This window comes from Papio anubis, chromosome 1 (genome assembly GCF_008728515.1).
Source record: "Papio anubis isolate 15944 chromosome 1, Panubis1.0, whole genome shotgun sequence".
Classification (NCBI taxonomy): Eukaryota; Metazoa; Chordata; class Mammalia; order Primates; family Cercopithecidae; genus Papio; species Papio anubis.
Genome location: NC_044976.1, coordinates 104,036,580 through 104,054,271, shown reverse-complemented (window position 1 = coordinate 104,054,271; position 17,692 = coordinate 104,036,580).

Below are 17,692 nucleotides of genomic sequence, written 5' to 3'. Positions count from 1 at the left end.
AATCAAAACCACAATGAGATACCATCTCACATCAGTTAGAATGGCAATCATTAAAAAGTCAGGAAACAACAGGTGCTGGAGAGGATGTGGAGAAATAGGAACACTTTTACACTGTTGGTGGGATTGTAAACTAGTTCAACCATTATGTAAAACAGTATGGCGATTCCTCAAGGATCTAGAACTAGATGTACCATATGACCCAGCCATCCCATTACTGGGGATATACCCAAAGGATTATAAATTATGCTGCTATAAAGACACATGCACACGTATGTTTATTGCAGCACTATTCACAATAGCAAAGACTTGGAATCAACCCAAATGTCCATCAGTGACAGATTGGATTAAGAAAATGTGGCACATATACACCATGGAATACTATGCAGCCATAAAAAAGGATGAGTTTGTGTCCTTTGTAGGGACATGGATGCAGCTGGAAACCATCATTCTCAGCAAACTATCCCAAGAACAGAAAACCAAACACCGCATGTTCTCACTCATAGGTAGGAACTGAACAATGAGATCACTTGGACTCAGGAAGGGGAACGTCACACACCGGGGCCTATCATGGGGGGGGGGGAGGGGAGAGGGATTGCATTGGGAGTTATACCTGATGTAAATGACGAGGTGATGGGTGCAGCACACCAACATGGCACAAGTATACATATGTAACAAACCTGCAGGTTACGCACATGTACCCTACAACTTAAAGTATAATAATAAATAAATAAATAAATAAATAAATAAATAAATAAAAATAAATAGCAATATAATGTATTCATTTTATCTGGATCTCATGTATTTACCAAGGAAGCTGACATTTCTTTGTCTGTCCTTGGAGTAGATTCATATTCCCATCTTGAATCATTTTGCATTTTCTTACAGGAATTCCTTTAACATCTTAAAGTTGGGTCTACTCATCATATATTATTTCAACTTTTGAATGTCTGAAAGTCCTTATTCTGCCTTAATTTTTGAAAGAGATTTTCTCAGTATAAAACTCTATGCTCACATAGTTTTTTCTTCCAATACTTTAAAGAAGTTGTTTTCATGCTTTAAAGAGGTTCTTCTATTCTCTTTTTACTTGCATGTCTTTAGTAAAATTTTGTCGTCATCCCTACCTTTGTTTCTCTATATTTTTGTCTTTGGATGTTTTTTTACTATCACCTGATTATAGGTTTTGAATGATTTATTATGATGTATGTTTGTTTAGTTTTCTTGATATTTCTCTCGTGCTTGAAGTTTGAATTTCTAGAAATCTTGAGTTTATTCTTATTATCTAATTTGTAATATTTAATGTTACACTATTTTAAAGATGTGTTGTTCTTTCTATAAAAACTAGACACTTTAGGATATTTCAACATCTTAAGTAAGAATTTGGTGGATTTGGCAAGAAGTGTACCATGGAATAAAGACTGTATTTCCTGATTGACTTGAAGAAAGAAGGGTATGTTGAATGCAGCTTGAAGTGTACACTGTAATAAATTACAAAAATAAACAAGTTTTGGTTATGCTAAATTTCAAACATTTTGTTAACAATAGAAACCATTTAAAATGTATGTCCAAACCATAATTGATTCAGGCACTCAGAAGGAATCATAGGACTTGACAGGAAGTAATTTTTAAAAGGAAAACCTGAAGTGCAATCTGGGTAGGAGGATGAAAAGGTGTGAAAGATTTTATGATACATTTAACTCTTTTGTTTTTTCACACACCTGACTCAATTCATCCAGAAATTATTTTGATCATGGCTTAAATACAAGCAGATTCCAACCACTTAACACCTCTAGGCCTACCATTCTGAGCCAGGACACCCATTAACTTTTATTAGGAAATAGACTAACTCCATACATTATCTCTCTGCTTCTGCTCTTGCTTCAGTTAGTCTCTTCTAAGCATAACAGCTACAAAAACCATTTAAATATTCTAAGCCAAAGATTGCCATTTTCTTTCCAACATCCAATTTATTTAGTGTAAAATCCAATATTCTAACACTGGCCTATTAGGCAGGCCATGGATCTAATTCTCCATTACCTCTTTGACATTATATTTCACAGTTCTCATAGAATACCTGCTCCTAGAATACCTGACTCTGGTATTTCCTCTGTCTAAAATATAGATCCCCAGTATCACTAATATAAGTCCTATCCAAATGTTTTCTTTTCAATAGACTACCTGCTAGCCTATTTAAAATTATTTTTATACTTTAATTTCTATAAAATATGTAGCTTTCTATCATACTGTATAATTTATAAATTTATTTACCAAGAAGAGGATTTTTGTTTTGTTTTGTTGGTTTGGTTTGGTTCACTGATTTTTTTTTTACTTTAATTTTAATTTTTGTGGTTACATAGTAGGTGTATATATTTATAGGGAACATGAGATGTTTTGATACTGCCATGTAATGTGAAATAAGCACACCAGGAAGAATGAGATATCCATCCCCTCAAGCATTTATCTCTTGAATTACAAATAATCTAATTACACTCTTTAGTAATTTTAAATTGTACAATGAAGTTATTATGGACTATAGTAGCTCTTATTTATTCTTTCTATTCTTTTTTCTGTACCTATTAACTATTGCCACCTCCTTCCCAGCCCCTAGGACTACCCGTCTCAGCCTCTGGTAACCATCCTTTTGTGCTCTATATCCATGAGTTTCAATTGTTTTGATTTTTTAGATCCCACAAATAAGCGAGAAAAGGCAATGTCTGTCTTTCTGTGCTGGCTTATTTTACTCAACATAACGATCTCCACTTCCATACATGTTGTTGCAGGTGACTGGATCTCATTCTTTCCTGTGGCTGAATAGTACTCCATTATGTATATGTACTATATTTTCTTTATCCATTTATCTGTTGATAGACACTTAGGTTGGTTCCAAATCTTAGCTATTGTAAACAGTGCTGCAACAAACATAAGAGTGCAGATATCTCTGTGATATACTGATCTCTTTTCTTTGGGCTATATACTCAGTAGTGGGATTGTCAGATCGTAGGATAACTCAATTTTTAGTTTTTGGAGAAATCTCCAAATTGTTCTCCATAGGAGTTGTACTAATTTACATTTCCACCAAGAGTGTACAAGTGTTTCCTTTTCCTCCATATCCTCACCAGTATTTGGTTTTGCCTGACTTTTGTATATAAGCAATTTTAACTGGGGTGACATGTAATCACCTTGTAGTTTTGATTCGCTTTTCTCTGTTTTCAAAGTCATTGAACACCTTTTCATATGCCTGTCTGCCATTTTTATGTCTTCCTTTGAGAAATGTCTCATCAAATCTTTTGCCTGTTTTTTAATCAGAAAACTGACACTGGACCTCTTCCTTACACTTTATACAAAAATTAACTCAAGATAGATTAAAAACTTAAATGTAAAACTCACATTATTAAATATTTTTCTATAGAGTCATTTGAGCTCCTTATATGTTCTGTTTATTAATTCTTTGTCATATGGGTAGTTTGCAAATATTTTCTCCCATTTTCTGAGTTGTCTCTTCACTTTGTTGATTGTATCTTGTGCTATGCAGAAGTTTTTTGACTTGATGTGATCTCATTTACCCATTTTTGCTTTGGATGCCTGTGCTGTGGGGTATTGCTCAAGCAATTATTGCCCAGATCAATGTCTTGGAGATTTTCCCTGATGTTTTCTTGTAGTAGTTTCATAGTTTGAAGTCTTAGATTTAAGTATTTAATACATTTTTATTTGACTTTTATATATAGCAAGAGATAGGGGTCTAATTTCATTTTTCTGCATATGGATTTCCAGTTTTTCTAGCACCATTTATTGAAGAAAAGACAATCATTTCCCCAGTGTATGTTCTTGACACCTTTGTTGAAAATGAATTCACTGTAGGTGTGTGGTTTCGTTTCCAGGTTCTCTATTCTGTTCCACTGGTCTATGTGTCTGTATTTATTCCAGTGCCATGCTGTTTCATTACTATAACTCTGCAGTGTAATTTGAAGTTATGTAATGTGATTTTTCAAAATAAGAATTATAAAGAATAATAAAACGAGAGGCAATCAACAGTAATAGAGAACTATCAGAAAAAACTGAATCAAATAATTAGAAGTATTGTGAGATAATAAAATAAAGTATAGAAAGTTCATATTTTATATTGCAATAAAAGTTAATACATATGATGAATTTAATATTCAATACAAATATATAGAAGGATATAACTAATGGAATGAAAAATAAAGACACGATTATATAAAAGATAAACTTAAAATCTGAAAATAAAATCTACATATTAACAAATAAGAGACTATGTACTAATAGTTTAAAAGTGCATACAAATAAAGAACACTAAAATAGTTTTAGTAAAAATAAAGATGTAAAAATAACTACAATTAAATAAGTCAAAGTAAAAAGGAAATTATTTAAATTGAATAACTTTACCATTAGAGTCAATAAGAGTGAGTAAAAATTCAGAATTTTAAGTCTTCAAGCAATAGACTTAATTTTCTAAGCCTTGAATTCTCACATGTAAAATAGAATAATTTTTCACTTTTTAATGTAGAGATTGTTAGGAGTAAGATAATGCACTTCATGAATGTAACATGGATCTTAGCACATAGTAAATTGTCAACAAAGGATTGTTATTTATATAGTAGAACAAGGTATTCCAGAAAATGAGCACTGGAGAGTGAGAAGTGGATTGTAAATAACGGCAATAATTTTGCATTAATAAATTGTTGAAAATATGTTAAAATGTTAAATCATAGAAGTTTTTGCATAAATTTATGCAAGTATAGGTATATATAATTTAAAATGGAAAATACAAATTAAATATTAGCAATCAGAGACTAGACCGACTGGAACCCTCAAAGTGTATAACAAAACACATTAAATGATATTTGTATCTTATCCCTTATGACAAAGGGAGCCACCTCATCAACTACCAAGAGGTGATCTAACAGTAATGCTCAGCTTTAGCACTCCTCCCCAGCCCATTAATAGAAAGTATTATTTATGCTCCCAGTTACCTTCTCCCAATAGTCATAGTCACCTTCCTCTTGAGTTCACTCTTGTGTCCTGTTGCTTGAGTAGTCCTTTATTTCTTGACTTTAAATATCTACATATTTTTAGTCATTACAGTCCATTTTCTGGGAGGACTATCATTGCATTCTACAATCCTCTAGTGGTTCATAGTACTATCACTATCTGCAAGTTAAAATTGCCTAGACAGCTGTAATGAATCAAAAAAAAAAAAAAAAAAAAGCAAACAAGCAAAACAAATGAAATAAGTCACAGATTGGTAGACTACACCACAGATCAATTAAATCAGAAACTCAGTGAATTGGTTCCAGGAAATATGTTCTATAACTCCTCAGGTGATTTTCAGCCTACATTGAGAACAACCACTTTGCATCATCTATAAAACACTCTTGATGGATATCTTATTTTAACATTGGATTTTAGATAGGGAAATTATTTCTCTTTCCATTTGGTCTTTGTCAGCAGAGTTTCTTTATCCAAATTTTGTACATAGTTTAGATTTTTTTAGATTATGAAAGAAAATATTGCACCGCTCAATGTAATCTTCAAAAAGCCCAGCAGAGCAGGTCTAATCTAATACATATGGTGTTTCTTTCTCAAATAGCAGAGTGTAACCTACCAAAAAGTATCTCCACAATACTCTTTTTTGTTTATTTTTGCATTCCTTTGCTGATACTTGTGTAACCTTTGGTACCTGATTTCAACTAACAATTTTACTCAAATCTCTCGCCATTTAATATACGAATGAAAAATATTTCAGTGATCCAAGTAGATGCTTTGAAAAATGTATTGGGAGGAGGGAAGGACCAGTTTACAATGAACACTGATGTGAATCATAGGAAATACAGGAAAACAATTATTTGCTGATATACTCTACCGTTATGAATGCATTTATTTGTGCATGTGTATGTATATATGGACCTTTAAATTAAATGTGACACTACCATTCTAACCACAGTTCTAGAAAATGAGAAGCAATTATTTAATGAGATCTCAACAATTTTTTAGAAACTTAACATTTTCTGCAAGCATAACTTCTCAATGTCAAAAATATAGAGCACCTTAGTTTTAAGTTGTGGTAAAATAATCTGGACACCACTCTAGAATTTACCTTCTAAATTTGGCAGTCTAATTTTGCCTCATAGCCCTGCATACACGCATGTTTTGAAAGTCCCCGTCTTTGTGTGCTGGTCCTTAGTCTTGACTTTATATTAAATCACTTGGGGTGCCTTAAAACAAATACTATGACACTATTATAGATTAATTAAATAAGAAAATGGGAAATGTTGGAATCAGAGCATCATCATTTAGTGCTTTTTCTTTGCCTTTGTGCTTTTTTTTTTTTTTAATAAAAAGTAAATTTACTTCTATCATTAAGTTGTTCAACCAGGACAATGTTATATGAAATGGTTAAATTAAACAAGGTAAGAATTCTAGGATATTCCTTTTTTATAAAAGCAAGTCACACAAGTGCTTGCCCAAGTTATTGGGAGTATCTACATGCTGGAAGAGATAACCACAATATTTTCTTAATGAGGGTATAGGAATATAAATAAATTTCCATATTTACTGTCCTGGTAATGTGGATACAGAAAGCTGGAATCATCCTCTCCAGAAGATTGATGGGAAAAGTAGAAGCAATTATGAAGAAAAGGTCAGTAACACTGAGCAACTCTCAACAGTACTGCTAGAAAAGCCAACTTGATTTAATTCTCATAACTATTGAAAAGGTTGGCAGTGAGTGTAGGATTACCATAGGTATGCAGTAGATTTCTTCAAAAGATTAAAGGATAACTGTTGTTGCTTTAACTGTGCTTCACCGACAAGTAATATTTAAAATACTTCAAGTTGACCTTTAAATGGAAGAACAAAGCTGAAATGCCAACCAACTAATCCATTCATGTGTTGTATGTTCCTATTTATAAGAGGAAATCTTTAGAAAAATTATTTCAAAGTCAATAGAGAAGCTATTTCAGAAACAAAACATTTAGAGTGATATTTATTGGGTGTGTATATAATTTAAACTTATACATTATTATTTCAATTTTACAATTTGATTGTGCAAATACTGCTTTAAATTGCATATTTAAATATTTCTGTTGAATTGTATGTCAGTATTTTAGGACAAGATTACCAGTAGTTTGTGAAACTTACTAAGTTCAGAACTGTGGTTCATAGGCTGACCTCACTGATGATAGCTTTACAAAGGACACTTTTCTATGAATGTAATCTATATTTGCTGTTACAAATATTGGGTCACAGACCAAAATAGAATGAATGTAAATTCCAGGAAAAACTTATTAATTACAAACAAGTTATTTATTGGTTAGTAGCAACAGAATCTCTCTATCTACTATCTATCTATCTATCTATCTGTCTAACTATTATCCGTCTCTATATTCTCCCAGCAGATAATGACTGAAATGTCATTTTTTTCCAGAAATATATCTCATTTTCCACATTGTATAGCTTAATTATAATATATGTAATGAAAATGACAAAAACCCTAAAAGTATATAGCTAAATATATATATATATATATTTATTTAAAAAACTAAATAAGCCCATCTAAACAGCATCCAAATCAATGACACTACATCACTTTTAACCCAGAATTTCTGATTATGCCTTCTTTTAATTATCTCTTGCCTTCCACCCTATAATTCTCAGGAGTATCCATTTTACTATCTTTTAAAAGGACTGGATGTTTTGTCTGATTTTTGCATGCTATAGAAATTCATATGGAACCAAAAAAGAGCCCACATAGCCAAAGCAATCCTAAGCAAAAAGCACAAAGCCAAAAGCATAACACTAGCTGATTTTAAACTATACTTTAAGACCATAGTAGCCAAAACAGTATGAAACTTGTAAAAAACAGATACATAGATACATCTAACAGAATAGAGAGCCCATAAAGTGATACACCTCCAACCAACTGATCTTTGATAAAGCTGGTGATAACAAGCAATGGGTAAAGGACTCCCTATTCAACAAATTGAGCTGGGATAACTAGTTAGCCATATGCAGAAGAATAAAACTGGACCCCTTCCTTTCTCCATATACAAAAAAGTAACTCAGAATGGATTTAAATGTAAGATATCACATTACAAAATTACTAGAAGTAAACCTAGGAAATATCCTTCTTGATATCAGCTATGGTAAATAATTTTTGGCTACGTCCTCAAAAGTAATTGCAACAAAAACGAAAATTGACAAATTGACTGATTAGACTAAAGAGCTCCTGCACAGCAAAATAAGCTCCTGCACAGCAAAATAAACTACCAACAGAGTAAACAATCTACAGAATGAGAGAAAATATTTGTAAGTCATGCTTCTTATATTGTTTGGCTGTTTCCCTATCTAAAATCTCATTTTGAATTATAATCCCCACAATTGCCACGTGTCACAGGTGGGACCACAGATGAAGGTAACTCGATCATGGGGATCATTCCCCAATGCCGTTCTCATGATAGCGAGTGAGTTACATGAGATCTGACAGTTTTCTAAGCGTCTGGCATTTCTCCTGTTTGCCCTTCTCCTTCTTGCTGACCTGTAAATAAGGGATATTTTCCCCCTTTGCCTTCTGCCATCATCATAAGTTCCCTAAGGCTTTCCCAGCTATGCATAACTGTGAGTCAACTGAAACTCTTTCCTGTATAAATTTCCCATTCTTGTGTATTTCCTTTTAGCAATGTGAGAAATAACTAATACAGCATCTAACAAAGTTCTGATGTCCAGAATTATTTAACAATTCATTTCATTATTATTTAATAATTAATGAATTAAACAATTCAATAAGCAAAATACAATTCCAATGAAAATCAGCAAAGTATATGAACAGACACTTTTCAAAAGAAGACATACAGCCAGGTGCGGTGGCTCACACCTGTAATCCTAGCACTTTGGGAGGCCAAGGTGGGCAGATCACGAGGTCAAGAGATCGAGACCATCCTGGCCAACTTGGTGAAACCCTACCTCTTCTAAAAATACAAAAATTAACTGGGTGTGGTGGTGCACACCTGCAGTACCAGCTACTCAGGAGGCTGAGACAGGAGAATCACTTAAACCCGGGAGGCAGAGATCGCAGTGAGTTGAGATCGTACCACTGCACTGCAACCTGGCAACAGAGTGAGACTCCATCTCAAAAAAAAAAAATAAATAAACGAATAAATAAATAAATACAAGTGCAACAACAACAAAAAAGTTTTATAATCATTAACTATCAAAGAAATCCAAACCACAATGAGATATCATCTCACACCAGTAAGAATGTCTGTTATTAAAAACTCAAAAACGAACAGATGCTGGCAAGAGTATGGAGAAAAGAGAATGCTTATACACTATTGGTTAGAATGTAAATTAGTTCAACCACTATGGAAAGCAGTTTGGAGATTTCTCAATGAACTTAAAACATAGCTACCTTTCAACTTGGAAAACCCATTCTTGGGCATATACCCAAATAAAAATTAATATTTCTCCTAAAAAGACACATGCACCTGTATGTTCATTACAGTGCTATTTACAATAGGAAAGACAACTTAGATGCCCATCAATGGTGAATTGGATTGAAAAAATGTAGTTCCTGCATGCCATGGAATAATACACAGCCATACAAAGAATGAAATCATGTCCTTTGTGCAACATGGAAGTAGCTGGAGGCCATTGTACTAAGCAAATCAATGCAGGAACAGAAAACCAACTACTACATGTTCTTACTTACATACACAAGTACACATGGACATAAAAATCAGATCAATAGACTGCGAGAGGGGGAAGGGATTCAGGGAGGAATGGGGTGGAAAACTACCTATTGGGTACTATGCTCACTGCTTGGGTGATGAGATCAACCATATCCCAAACCTCAGCATCACACAAACCTGTGCATGTATCCCTGAATCCAGAATAAATATTGAAATTGTAAAAAACATAATGTTGCATATCATAAATATATAGTCATTTTTCAATTAAAAATAAATTTTAAAAAGGAAGAAATCATATTGTATCATATGTATTATTCTGTGTTTTTTCTTGCTCTGCATTAAGTTTGTGAGGTTCATCTTAATTTTTGCTGTAATTGTAGGTTTTCCATTCTCATTGCTGTGTAGTATTCCATTGTATGAATTATCACAATGTATTTATTAATTTTGCTGTAGATGGATACTGCATCTTTTAAACAAATTGATCCAATTAAATCAAACCAGCATTAATAACACTCAGTATTACATTAAATCAGTGTCTACATAGCTGAGTTACTGGTGATTACAAACTACCAAAGAAAGGCTATTGAGAATAGCATCCCTGTAAGGCTTCTAATGTAGAAACCATATTACAAGTAAAGAATAAAATATAGCATAGATTAATCAAAATTGTTGAGGAAACACATTCATTATGTGTATATATGTCTATATTACAACAGCAGTTGAGTAGGACAAAATGCATGTTTTTACGAACCAGAACATGCTGACATCATCTCAGATAAAGAAAGAAACTCACTGCAATATAAGAATATGACTGAAGTAAGAATCTGCTGTGAAGAAATAAGATAAGTGTCTCATTGAATAGAAAGGATAGTTGGGTTGATAGAATGACAAATTGAACCAAGGGCCAAATATGGTACTTTTGGGTGTTCACTATATATTAAAAGGCATGAAGCAGGTTCAGCATTTTGATAGTAAGTCAAAGTTGGGAACTACACATTGGAAAAATGGAGGAAGTATAAGTTAATGTTAAGCAGGTGGAGGTATTTGTGACCATTTGTGAAACTGAGACAAGAGTGGAAAAGGTAGTAAGAAAACTCAAAATATAATAACTAGAATTAGAATTTAGCAGAATATTCAAAAATAGTGTTGAAGAAAAGGGTAATATCAAGCTCAATTTAAGGGTCAAAATTAGATACAAAGAAACAAACATGGGGTAGAGTTCATAGGACAGTAAGAAGTGGTGACATAATAGTTTAACTAAAGGTATGACACTTCATTCCAGAATATAGTATTTCTGTTCACTATTTTATATTTAAAATGCCTTCCTGGAGTGCGGAGATAAGATAAAGGGATTTTGATTCTTACCTTATTTGACCCATCAAATCTGAACAAGGGAAATAATTTTGACAGAAAGCTGAAATTTTGGTAAATTTGATTTTAAGTCTACTTGTGCTCGTTTTTTTAAGGTAGCATATTTTCCTTAAGAATGAGGAAATGCTTATTTAAATGGACTACCTTTCATGATGTTCCCTAAACCCAAAGTAAGTGATGTATTTTCTTCCCTACTGCTCTATACTGTCTTCCTTTCCTCTCCAGTATATTGGAGAGAAAATGTTGGGAAGAAACAATAACACTGATTTAACTGATGCTGTACTTCACTCTTGGTTATCGTGACTAGCTACTCTGATGAATTCCGTTTTTTAACATTTCTGAATGATTCCAATACATACCTATGTAGAATAAAAATACAATAACATCTAAAAATGTGCATTTTACCTCTCTGGCATTGTAGTATCATTAAATTTTCTATCATCTCTCTTATACACAGATATAACTAAATTTGCTTAATTTTAGGAATAATCTAAATCCTTGCCTAAATTTCCTCAGATAGCCATAATTACCAGAAGTCTGGAATATAGTTAAGTATTTTTTTTTTTTACTTACGTTTTCTTCATTAGGAAAAATGATAGCTTTTTTTTTTTTTCTGTCCTCTTTATCAATTACCATTTTCTTTAATTTCTCTAATTTTGAAATCATTTTCTTTTACATTAGTTGTGATATTATTTTCATTCTTATTTTGTTTTCGGTCTTTGTAAACTCGCTGCTTAAAATCTTATTTCATTATGTTATTACCTTGTCTTGGTGCTCTTACTTTATAGAATCATTATGTTTATTATGTTCTTTAAAGCATGAAATGGATGTTTTCTCCTTAATTTTGTTTCCTTTAATTTCTTATCAGATTCTTAAACTCTAACTTCTACTATTATTTTTATTGTAATATATTTGCCTATTTGACATTATTTGCTATTGTTAATATTGTTGTTGCTGTTTACATTTAATTTGAGTGCCTCTGTTCAAATCTTCTATTGGCTTTAATCAAATGTGAGTACATTCTTGTCTCCCGTCGCACCATATCTGACCATTATACTTGTTCTTTTTTGAGCGAGATTTTGAAATCTGTGGTTTGAATTCCCTCTCATTTTAGTAGCCTAGGATAACTAGTCAGGGGTACAAAGAGAATTCTGATGCATCTATGTCCAATATTTTTCTTGAAATCTGAACAGTTCTGTCATTTCTTCAAAAACTTTTTTTAATCACCTGTATCAGCATACATCTTGAGAGTGAGTGGTGTATTCTATTCTGGGGACACCAGGTTTCAGATAATTTGTTTTTGACATTGACAAATTTTGTTTTTCCTTCCTCTGCTAAATCCTGCAATGGAGGGTGATAATAAATTGAGTTGTTTATCCTCAGGAGTTTTACATTATATTTTTCCCATGTTGGCTACTCACTCCCTCACTCAATCTTCTTATTTCCATATTAAGAGTAATTACGAAAATATTAGAGATTTTTCATGCTCATCTGCATTTCCCTTTAACCTTCCGTAGAAAATGGCTGCCAGTCTAGGAGTCATTTCATTCAATGTAAAGCCACCAGAAATATTAGCTACTGGACATACTCTTGCTGTGCCACACTCCTAGTCATTGGGGAAAAAAAAGTCCTTAAATTTGCATAATCTATTTATAAATATGTCAAAAGTCAATTATTCTTTTCATTTACCAAAATGACTACACATTCACTACCATTTTTAAACTTAAAACCCTTAATTCCCACCTCTTAGAAGGTGGTCCTGCCTCATATTTCAAAGAAAATAACGACATCCATCAGGAGAGAACACCTTTAACTTCTTTGCGACTAAGTTACCAGCATGTACAACATGCTTTCCTCCTGTATTCTTTATACCAATAGAAGAGCTATTTCTTTGATTAGGGTCTCTTTTTTCACCTACACCCTGGAGTTCATGCCTTTATAACTCTTCAAGGAACCTGAATCCCGATGTATCTTTCTCTTTTGTATCTTCATCTCATCCTCTAGTTTTAATAATTTTATTGAATCAGTATGAAAATACTTCACTAATTAATTCATGTTTAAATGCATAATCCTCTCTTTTATTACTCCTGCCAGGAGCCACTCTGTCTCCATGTGTAGAGTGAAAGTTTCTTAAACAGGTGTCTAAACTTTTAACTTTTATTAAATCTACTGTCTCTCTTAATCCAATAAACCACTAAGCTGTTTAAATGCTATGTCATAAATACTTCTAAATTCAATCTAATTTTGCCATTTTCACTGAAAATATATTCATCTGGGCCACAACATTTTTTTAAGAAAATTACCATAGTTGAACCTTTAAGCTAACTCAATTTCAAACTACAGCCATATCACTTAAGAATGGGGAGACATGCTATACAATTGAGGTTTGTGTAAGTAAAACACATCATTAGGAAATTTAATCATGCTTCAAGCATCATAGAGTATACTTACACAAACCTAGATGATATAGCCTACTGCATTCTTAGGTTTTGTGTATAGCCTACTACACGTGGGCTATAAACATGTATACTATGTACTGAATAGCACAGGCAATATGGCAGTTATTTACTATTGTTTATCTAAACGTATCTAAACATAGAAAAATACAGTAAAAACATGTTATAAAGAATAAAAATGGTACCCCTATATAGGGCACTTACCATGAATGGAGGTTTCAGCACTAAAGGTTGCTCTGGCTGACTCAGTGACTGGGTGGAGAGTGAATGTGAGGACCTAGAACATTACTGTACATTACTGTAGACCTTATAAATGTTGTACACCTGTGCTACACTAAATTTATTATAAAAATTAAAAATTGCACTAGTATGATATCTACAGCATAACTAGGCAATAGAAATCTTTCATCTTCATTGTAGTTTGATATAGGCCACTGTGTTATATGCAGTCTTTTGTCACCAAAACATCTTTATGTGGCACATGACTATAATCAAAGCAAATCAGAGTGGACTTTCAGTAATGCAAATATGTTAGCATGTCCACTTTTAATGATTCATTCACTTCCTCTTTTCCTTAAAATGGAATTCAACCCTTAAACATGATAAGCAACGTTCTACAAGATCTGTTTTGTAGACTTATCTAGCTTTAGCTTCTTGTCCTTTACCATATGCTCACTATGAATTAGTTACAATAAATATTTCCAGTGCTTCACAAATACAATGCATCTTATTTCCATTATGACACATTTTTCCCTTTTCTCTTCTAGAACAGAAGTGCCTACTCATAGTTACCACTCCTCTTTTGTACATGTAAGTTAAAAATTACATCCAAAGGGCGTTTTTGTTTGATTATTAAAATAAACTTTTTGGTCTGTTTTTAATAATGTTTATGTTTTCTCTCTAATAGCTTTAATTATACTTCATTATTATGACTTTTATAATGCATATTTTTGTAAAGTATAAATGCTTTGAAGGTAAAAAATCATACTGTCTTTTTTTTTCAGTATATCCCTACAGCTACTACAGTCGCTGAATCCTAATATACGTTTCTTTTCTAATGAAAGAGAGAAGAAAGTGGGATTGAGTCTAAACAGGATGTTGACCACATTTTCAGAGATTATGATGAGTGCTGGAGAATGAATTAGCTTCCACTGAGAGTGTTTGAAAAGAAATTTTACCTTAAACAAAAGGAACATTTAGAGATAAAATTATTAAAAGTTGCAGGGAATTCCAAAGAATGAAGCAGAAATATAAAGAGTAGATTAAAGAAGATCAGGAGGAAAGAAAATAGAATAATGGCTCAGAGTTGAAGAAATAGTAAATAGGAGCAACTGTACAGTATTAGGAATACTGTATTCTAGGAGTTCTCTGTTTCACTTTTCTATTTTCAGATACACACAAATACACACACACACACAAACACACACACACACAATGGTATAGAAAATTCTTAGGTTAGCTGAAATATCCTGATCCCTTCCCCACCATCTAAATCATTTTCTTGGATTTATATTTCTTTAGGTTTTTCTAGGATACCTGGCTAGCTTACTTGAATTCTGATACTTATAATTTATAGTTTAATGAGCTAACAATTTTTACATTATATTTGAATTTTAATAATTAACAATATTTGTTGCAATAATAAAGTGAATGTAATTTTTTCTGAAAGTCTACAAATTAAAAATATTAAAAGTAGAATATTTTTCCTGTCATTTCTTGATTCACATCGCAGGCAGCAGTCTTTCTTGCATACATACAAAATTGACCTTGGAGAGAAGGAACATAAACAAAGTTAACTGGCTGTTCAAGAAGGCACTTTTCTTCAACCCTCATAGTTTCTAAAGGTTAGTATTTAAAAAGTGTCTGCTAATTTTCTCTGGTCATTTCACTAGGCCAGGTCCACATTTTAATATAGCATAATTATAAATTCAATGCAATGTTTTAATTATCTTCTTTCTTGAATGGAAAAGTAGGGCAGGTGAGTAGTGAATTTTCTGAAGGCAGATAGATGATTGTGCTTTAAGCTCAAATAATATGCTGCTGTATTCAATGAGTCCCCAAAACTCCAGATGAGACTGAAGGGAGTAATGGGGTGGCAAACAGGGTAGAGCTTCCTTCCACAGTGGTGACCTCCTGAGCACGGAGGGAAAATTGAACTGACTCATGCTTGGAACCAGATGATGAATACCTGAGAGGAAATCCTCTGAGTGGTGTTTATTTTCCACTCTTTATGCTGATCTTAAAAATGTTCCAGTTCATATTCTCCATGGGACGTTCACAGGTGCTGAAATTACTGCAATTGGCAGTCCATACTATTCTTGGGGAATAAAGCTCAACAAACTATGGAGAATATTGGCCAGTCATTAATATTAGCATATTAATGCAATCAGACTGACTCTAGAGGGAATCTGAAAGAGAAAAATAAAATGATTGTATTTTACATGACCTTTCCTTTAAAAAAGCACAAGGAAATACTTGTGAGAACATCTATGAATAATTTCTAAGATTTATATCTATTCACAATCACAGAGAGATGTTTATCCTTTCTCTGAACTATTCAAGGTTTTAAAAGCTTTATGTATTCCTTCATGTAAGTATATATGTATGTATGTATGTACGTATAGGGGCAGTTACTCAAGTGTATGTAAGACACTGGCTAAAATTTTGACCTGAATTTTCTAGAAAAGCACCCTATCTTTTAGTTAACTTATCTAGTTAATCAATTTTTCAAATTAGTTTTGATTTCAATGAGTATGCACACATTATACCTCTCTCTGTAACTAAGAACGCAGGTACAAATATATATCTGTCACCTATCTATACACATAGAGAACATCATGAAATTCTAGTTTCTGATAGCTTTTGTTAACATGTTTATGTTTAAACTTTTTGTATTTAAAATGTTTCTATCTTTCAAACAAGAAAAAGTGTCTTAGAGCTCTTTAAGAGCTTTTTAAAACATCTCCTGATTTTATAATTTTAACAATTCTTTAGAACTTATTTGCAAATATATTCTGTAATTATACTTACAATTTATTTAATCAAACACTTTTTATTATAAATTTTTATCATTTTCAGATTCCTCAGAATTATAAACCTGGCAATTATAGGTATGTTCTTAAATAAATTTGAGGAAACGTTGTCAATTATTTTCCTAGAAAATGTACTGAAAAGTGTTTATCATATTATACTAAAATGCCCTCTCAAACTGTAACTTCTTTTTGTACACCCAGCAGCACTGTGCAATATTGCTAATTTCTTTCCAGAAACTAGAAATTATAAAAAACATACATACACACACAAAGAAACAAATATTGCTGCATTATTGAAATTTTATCTTTCAGTAAAATAGCTCTTTAAATTTGCATAGCTTTACATGCTAGTGATATAAACTATTTCGTCATTATTATCACAAAATTATTTTTATTTGTATTTTTAATTTGTGTGAAGTACTTAAATATGTTTATTATCTTCTTTCTGATTTCCAGACATTCATTCCCAATTCACTGTTTGCCTCTGACTTCTGAAAAAAAAATTCTAAATAATATTTCTACTTTTATGTAAATAAATATATGATCTTTTCTCCTTCTTTTGTGACTTTTAGCAAGTTTATTTCCAGAAGTCACATTTATATTGAATAAGTCACTAGTAAGTCCATTTATGTGTTTTTAAAATACCGATGTGTAAACAGTGATCACCATTGCTGCTAGCATAATCCCCTTTGCTGTATAAATTAAGATACTTATAGAAATGTCAGATACTTTTCAGGAAAGGGAGCACACCACAACTGAATTAGCCAGCTGGCAGGGAAGGTTAATAGAACTCTTATGATAAATGTTATCACATAAAAAAGCAACAACAACAACAAAAATTATCAATGCTATTTAGACATGGCAATATTATTCAAGATCCAAAAAGTTTGGTGGTTCTAACTTACAGTGTGGGAACAACCACACTCGTGTACTTTCTCTCATTTTACCTTGGCAAAGGTATATACCCAAGTTAAAAAAATTATATAAGGATGAATGAACTGAAAGCCTCAGACCTGTAGTTTAAGGTAGGATTATAACCAGAAATCAAACTACTTGGTATAGTAAGCAAGAATAAAGATTGTTCTCGTTCCAATGTTAAAAGAGACAGCTAAAAGAACCAATAATTTGTTTA